This window comes from Pongo abelii, chromosome 12 (assembly GCF_028885655.2).
Source record: "Pongo abelii isolate AG06213 chromosome 12, NHGRI_mPonAbe1-v2.0_pri, whole genome shotgun sequence".
NCBI lineage: Eukaryota > Metazoa > Chordata > Mammalia > Primates > Hominidae > Pongo > Pongo abelii.
In genome coordinates, this window is record NC_071997.2 from 43,216,626 (window position 1) to 43,223,246 (window position 6,621).

The following is a 6,621-nucleotide window of genomic DNA, read 5'->3' on the forward strand; positions in this document are numbered from 1 at the left end:
CCAACTATGTGTCAGATGCTGTCCAAAGCGCAGTGTGTCCAACGTTTTCACCATTCTTGGTACCCTTATCTCTAAGGAAAAAGGTCTGCAACCTTGAACTTCTGAGTTGGACTGTCTTGGAGACTTCTCTATGCAAGTTACTGTGGGACCTTAACAGGTGATTTAGCCCTTCTGGACCCCCAGTGACCTCACCTGTGGAATGGGGATAATGAGAACACCTTCATTTCAGGAGTTGTGTGAGGATTAAATGAGATGATGAAGCACATGGCACAGGGCTTGTTAAGGGCTCTGCAAATTTTAGACATGCCCGTGATAATGAAGAAGAAATGTGAGTGCTCTAAAGGCTCCCCAAGGTGTTATCCTTGGCTTCACTGCTGCCTAGAATTTGCAGCAGGGCAGCAAGAAGGCCCTGATGCTGGCAGTCCTGGGAGGCCTGAGTGTTTCTCACTTGCCTAGTGGCCTGGGGACAATCACTTTCTCCTTCCGCACCTTCAGATCGGGGTCTGAGGGTTGAGTCCCCAGGGCTCTGGGTCAGAGACACAATGTCAGAATTGTTCCAAGGGACAGAAAGTCCCCTCTCCTACAGGCGCCCAAGTCACACCTTTAACTCCTCTGGGTCAGGCCACCTCCTGTCCCCTCTGCCTGATAAAGGTGGAAGGAGTAGGGAGGAGGGCTGGGGTAGCAGAGGAGAAGGGCCCTGGAGGAACGGCGAGCCCCTCCAGGGCAGAGGTGTCTCTCCCCCTCCCCGCCCAGAGCACAGCTGACTTGCTCTAGTTCTCTCCTCCCACCGGCTGGGTCTCCAGGTGCCTTCCTTTAATTAAAAGTATTTAGCCTTCCGCTACACTGGCCTTCATTTGCATGGGATCCTTCTTTTTATGCAGCCTCAGTATCAGAAGGAGCCAGGAGGTTAACGGAGCGTCGTCGTGCAGCGTCCTGGGACACCAGGGCCGAGTGCGCGCTCTGCTTCCCGGCGCGGCCCTCTGGGACTCCGCAGGCGGCGGTTGTCACCGGGCTGGAGCTGTCAGGTTTCCAGCCCCTCCGCCCCGCAGGGCTGGGCCTCCCGGCGCGAGGAGAGGCGCCGCAGCTTCCCCATCCTCCCCTGGCAAAGCGCGTTCACAGCCCGCATCTCCGTGGGCTGAATGAAGGAGGAAAACAGCTGTTTTCTGATCACCTACGTGCGCCAGACACTGGACTGAGTTCCGTGGGTATTCCAGAGAAGGACAGTCACAACTCCTGCCTGGAACTCATAGCTCCTCAGGAGGAATCTGTATTGGTGACTACACAAAGAACTATGACATCAGGTAGCAGGTGGTTAAAAACTGCAGGAATGTTTCACCCGAAGTGGCACTGGTTGTCAGAGAAAAGCAGGAAACGAACTGTCAGCGGCAGATCCTTACAAATGTTTTTTGTTTGTTTTCTGATGCTTAAGATAATCAGGCAAATTTACCAAGGCCATGTAGATGGTGGCAGGCAGACCTGGGGTTTAAACCCCATCCAGCTGGTCTCCCAGGTCCATCTTTTCCCATTCAGGAGAGGAAGCTGACTGCGTGAGACCAGACTCCTTTCCCTCCAAGTACTTGTGCTCTGATGGAGGCTCAGACACAGACCTGGGAGACTCCAGATCACATGTTTGTTTCTGACTCCAGTCACCTCTGTCTCATGGTTCTGGCTTCCTCAACGGACCTGAGGTTTTGTCTGTAAACTGCTCCTGGCCTGCTCACTGTCCCACTCCAGTCCCTCTCCATCCCCAGGCCAACATCCACCCCTTCCAGCTGCCCCAGGGTCTTAGGGACCAAGGGACAAGAGCAGGAAGGAGGCCTGATTCTTACAGATAAGGAAAGGGAGATGCAGAACGGGCTTCTCCAGTTCTGCTTAAGTTTTTACTCATTACCCCAGACTGACTCAGGAGTCCCAGCCCCCTCACTTCTGTAAGCTAGTTCGGATGGTCCTTTTCTACAAATTTGTCTTCCTTGGACTAGGAGACAGGCATCATGGGGGTGGGGTGTGGTAATGGGAGTTGCTGTGTTTCATTTCCATGCAGTGTCTGATGCAGAGTAGACAACCAATATATAGTGAATGAATGAATGAATGGGTCATAGATTGGGCTCAGAAGTAGACGTAGACGCCCATGTAAAAGACAGAGGAGGAAACAATGTGGACGAAAAGGTGGAAGGGGTGTGGAATACCTTAGTCACCAGCATTCTGTAGTCTTCCAGAGAGTAGACACCAGAGGTCATGCCACAGCCCCTCCCGTGATGCTCCTGAGGAAAGCAGGCAACATTTCCTCTCACTTTGCTCTATGGAGCCTCTGGAACTGGGAGCCTAATGGACAACATTACTGTCTGGAGTCAGCCCAAAAAGACAGTCAGTTAATACTCTTCTAGGTCTGGGGTAGACCTAGGTCCAGGGATGGGAGAGGGAATGATGAGCTCAGGATTTATTTTAGAGGTGTGTTTTCAGCATGTCTTTAGTCACTCCTTCTCCTTCCCTGCCCACTGGTGAAGGACCTAGAAGATGAACGTCTTTCATTAGCACTTTCTCAGCCATGCACCCAGAGTGGGCTGAGCTCTCCTATCTCACATCTCCTTTGCACGGGTGCTGTGCTGAGTTGGGGGAAGGCGGGGAGACTGCTTGAAATAATGGCAGCATTCATATCCCAGAGTAATTTAATAACATTATCTCATATCATTTTCATGAGCAATTGATGAGGTTACTGCTGATCTGTTTTATGGATGAGCAAAGTGAAGCTCTGATGAGCTAAACACCATACCCAAGGTCAGGTCATTTAATGACTGTGTGCAGAAATCAGGACTTGGACCCAGGCCTTCCAATTCCAGAGTCTGTCTCTGGGGCTAAGAAACACCATCAGGAAGTTAACTGGAATCTGGACAAGATTGTTGAATCCCCAGGCTTTGCCTAGGAAAAGTGGAATCTTCGTGAATAGTTCACTTGGAAGAACAAGACAAGTGTCTTGCTTGAAATGACACCCAATAGGTCAGGTCTCTTCTCCATTTCAGGCACTGTGACTTTAGAGATGTGTCAAAACACAAATATTTTTGTTGGGAGTAGTGTGATTATATTAAGCCAAAAGCTCAGCAGAGTTATTAGCAGACAGTGGACCATTCAATGAGCTTGCCATCACTCAGAAAACAGAGAGCACGACACTCAGGGAATAGATCTTTAGGGCAGGTGCAATTTGATGGAGATGAAGGCAGGCTGGGAATGGGAAGGGGATGAGGACAAGGATCTGAGCAGTGAGCTCTGTGAGTGGTGGGATTCTGAGGGCTGCAAAGAGGGCATTCTTAGAAGCTCTCTGAGGCCAGAACCTGGGACTGCCTTATCCTCTCTGAGTCCACACTGACCTACACAGCTCCTGGTACATGTAGGTTCTCAATATTGAGAAGCAGTAAGTAGTAACTGAGGGTTCCAAGAAGAAATAGTTGAGAAAGAAGGTGTGGAAGTAGGAGAGCAGACTGGAAGGCAGCTTTCATGTAGGTGAATCCACTTTAGGGTTGCAGCCGTGTGAGAGGGAGTGAGGTGGTGTGAACACGTCAGTGTGAGCTGAAGCTGCAGTTTTCTCAAAATGATTTATTCACCTCCAAATGGACATTTCCAAAAAGTTTTTAAAAGGTTTTGTTGATTTTATTGTTGAATATAAAATTGGGCTTACCCTGGAATGGGTTGTGCTAGGGGTGGGAAAGGTGCTGGCTTAGTGGAGTGCAGACAGGTCCTCAACTGATTTAGGTGAAAAGAAAGGTCTTGATGGGTCTAGAGGCCCAAGGAATACCAACCCTGCACAAGGGAGGCTTGTTTCCATCCAGTGCAGACATAATAGCACGAGCAGTGCCAAAGTTCTTCTGGAAATTGTATTCTATTCACTGACACTCTTTAGTTGAAAAAATGGCAACCAATTAGGCCCAATTAGGCAAAAAATATAGGAGATGGGTTATAGAGATGCAGAGATGGGTTATGGAACCCAAGGTCAGTGATGCAGCTGAGTTTCAGAAATGACCAGAACCAGGACCCAGAAGGTCACTCACTGGGCTGCTGGCCATCTCTTTCCCTCCCTCCCTCCCTCCCTTCCTTCCTTCTTTCCTTCCTTCCTTTCTCTCTCTCTCTCTCTCTCTCTCCCCCACTCTCTCTCTCTGTCTCTGCCCCCCCCGTTTCTATTGGAGCATTGGCTTCTCCTTCTGTATCTCTGCAGGGAAGTTCTCTTTTCCATCAGACAAAAGGCAGGTCCTGAGATTATCCATTAGATCCTCACGAAGAGAGTGACCACTCTCCCTTCATCAAAGAGAATCTCCTCATCCCAGCCTGTGTTGCTTGACACCCTGGTCCAGTCCGCTCTCACTGAGGCTATTGGGGGTTCATTTTTGTGAATAAAGATCGCAGTTCTCAGAGAATAGGAAGTCAAGATCTTCTAGGCTGCTTAGACATCTCGAAGATACTCATTGAGGGTGCTTTCTCAGATGGCTTGGGAGTTTTCTAAACATCTATTTGTCATAACTTACCCATCCAGTGTGCTGGGGCTGACTGAAAGGTTGTTATATTCTTAGGTGGGACTAATAGGAAAAGCACATCCAAGATAAAAGTGCTATATTTCCTCTATACTTCTTTGAGTTGCACCACACTTGGGTTAATAGCTCCATTCTAAGCATTACCTACAAAGAAGGGGACCGAGAAAGAGAAACAGAAAGGACTAGGAACCATGAGAGCAGTGTAAACCATGTCCACTGAGGATGAATTATAGGAATGAAGGATATTTTGCCTAAAAAATAGAAGACTGAGGGTGAAATAAAAGTCCTTTTTAGAAAACTAGACAGTGGTTATGAGGAGAGAGAAACCATATGCTTGGTGAGCAATGTGTGAACATCGTGGACAAGTCAGTTTTGCTTAAGTCTGAGCAGCACTTTTGAAGCAGTTGATCTGCCCACACTGTAATGGGCATTGCCTTAGGAGGGAGTTAATGGCCTATTGCTATGCTACAAGTCTTCTTAGAAAAAAAATCAATAGGTTTTTGGGGAACAGGTGGTGTTTGGTTACATGAATAAGTTCTTCAGTGGTGATTTCTGAGATTCTGGTGCACCCATCACCCAAGGAGTGTACACTGTTCCCATTGTGTAGTCTTATCCCTCACCCCTCCTCCCACCCTTTCCCCCAAGTCCCAAGTTCCATTGTATCATTCCTATGCCTCAGCATCCTCATAGCGTAGTTTCCACTTATGAGTGAGAACATAGGATGTTTGGTTTTTTATTCCTGAGATACTTCACTTAGAATAATGATCTCCAGTTCTATCCAGGTTGCTGCGAATGCCATTATTTCATTCCTTTTTTTGGCTGAGTAGTATTCCATGGTATATACATACACCACAATTTGCTAAGAGTCTTCTTTAAGAGGAGGGTTGATGCTGTGGATGCTAAGCAGAGGAGACTTTGGGATTGGGGATTTCCCAACCTGATTGATCACGCAATTGCCTAGAGGAGTTTAAAAAATCATAGACTCTTGAGTTGGGGTGGGGACGAATCTCCCACAGGTGATTCTGATGGTCATCTGGACTTGGAAACCATTGAATCAGAAGACTTTTAAGGTATGTTCAAACTCTAAATTTTGACAAACTTATCTACACCAAGTGTGGCCCCCAGACTAGCAGCATCAGCATTATCTGGAAACTTGCTTGAAATTCCAGTTCTTCAACCCCACCCAAGACCTACTGAATCAGAAACTCTAGGGGTGGATTCTAGCAATCTGTGTATTGCTAAATACACAGGTGATTCTGATGCCTGCTCAAATCTGAGGACCACAAATCTTCAGTATTAGTAATTCTATTTTTATTCTATATATTAGAGTCATGAGTTCCATTGCATTTACCACCTAATATGTTATAGCCAGCCTTAAAGGTGGCCACTAGAGAATCCCAAAGGCAAAGCATTCCCTGCCTCCCACTATTTAGGTGCTTGTATATTTCTTTCTAACATGTTATCAGAGTTAGTCTATATGACCACTAGAGTACAGCAGGTTGATGGTATATCAATCCTGAGGCTAGATTTTGAAAGACAAGGCTTCTGTCCTGCTCTTTCTTGGATTACATGTCCACTGCCATGTCATGAGAACACTCAAGTATCCCCACGGAGAAGCCTATGTGGAGAAAAACTGAAGCTTCCTGCCAACAGCCATTAGGAACCCAAGGCCTCCAGTCAGAAATTAGGCGACATTGTGGATGTGGATCCTCCAGCCTGAGTCAAGATTTCATATGACTGTAGGACTGGTTGACAGCTTGACTATAACCCCATGAAAAACCCTGAGCCAGAATCGCCCAGCTATGCAGCTCTTGGATTGCTGACCCTCAGGAATAGATGTCTGAGATAATAAATGTTTGTTGTTCTAAACTTCTAAGTTTGGGGTAATTTGTTACATGGCAATAGAGAACTAACACTAAACTCTTATTCTCACATCTGCTCTGATAAATTCCACTCTTGGTCATATAGGTATTCAGACAGGAGACTCCTCAGAGAATATTTTCACAGCTAGAGAAGAAAGTGGAATTTCTTCTTCTTCTTTTTTAACAGACTTCATTTGAACTGTAAATCCGCCTCTAGCACTGACACTGAAATTTGGTGACAC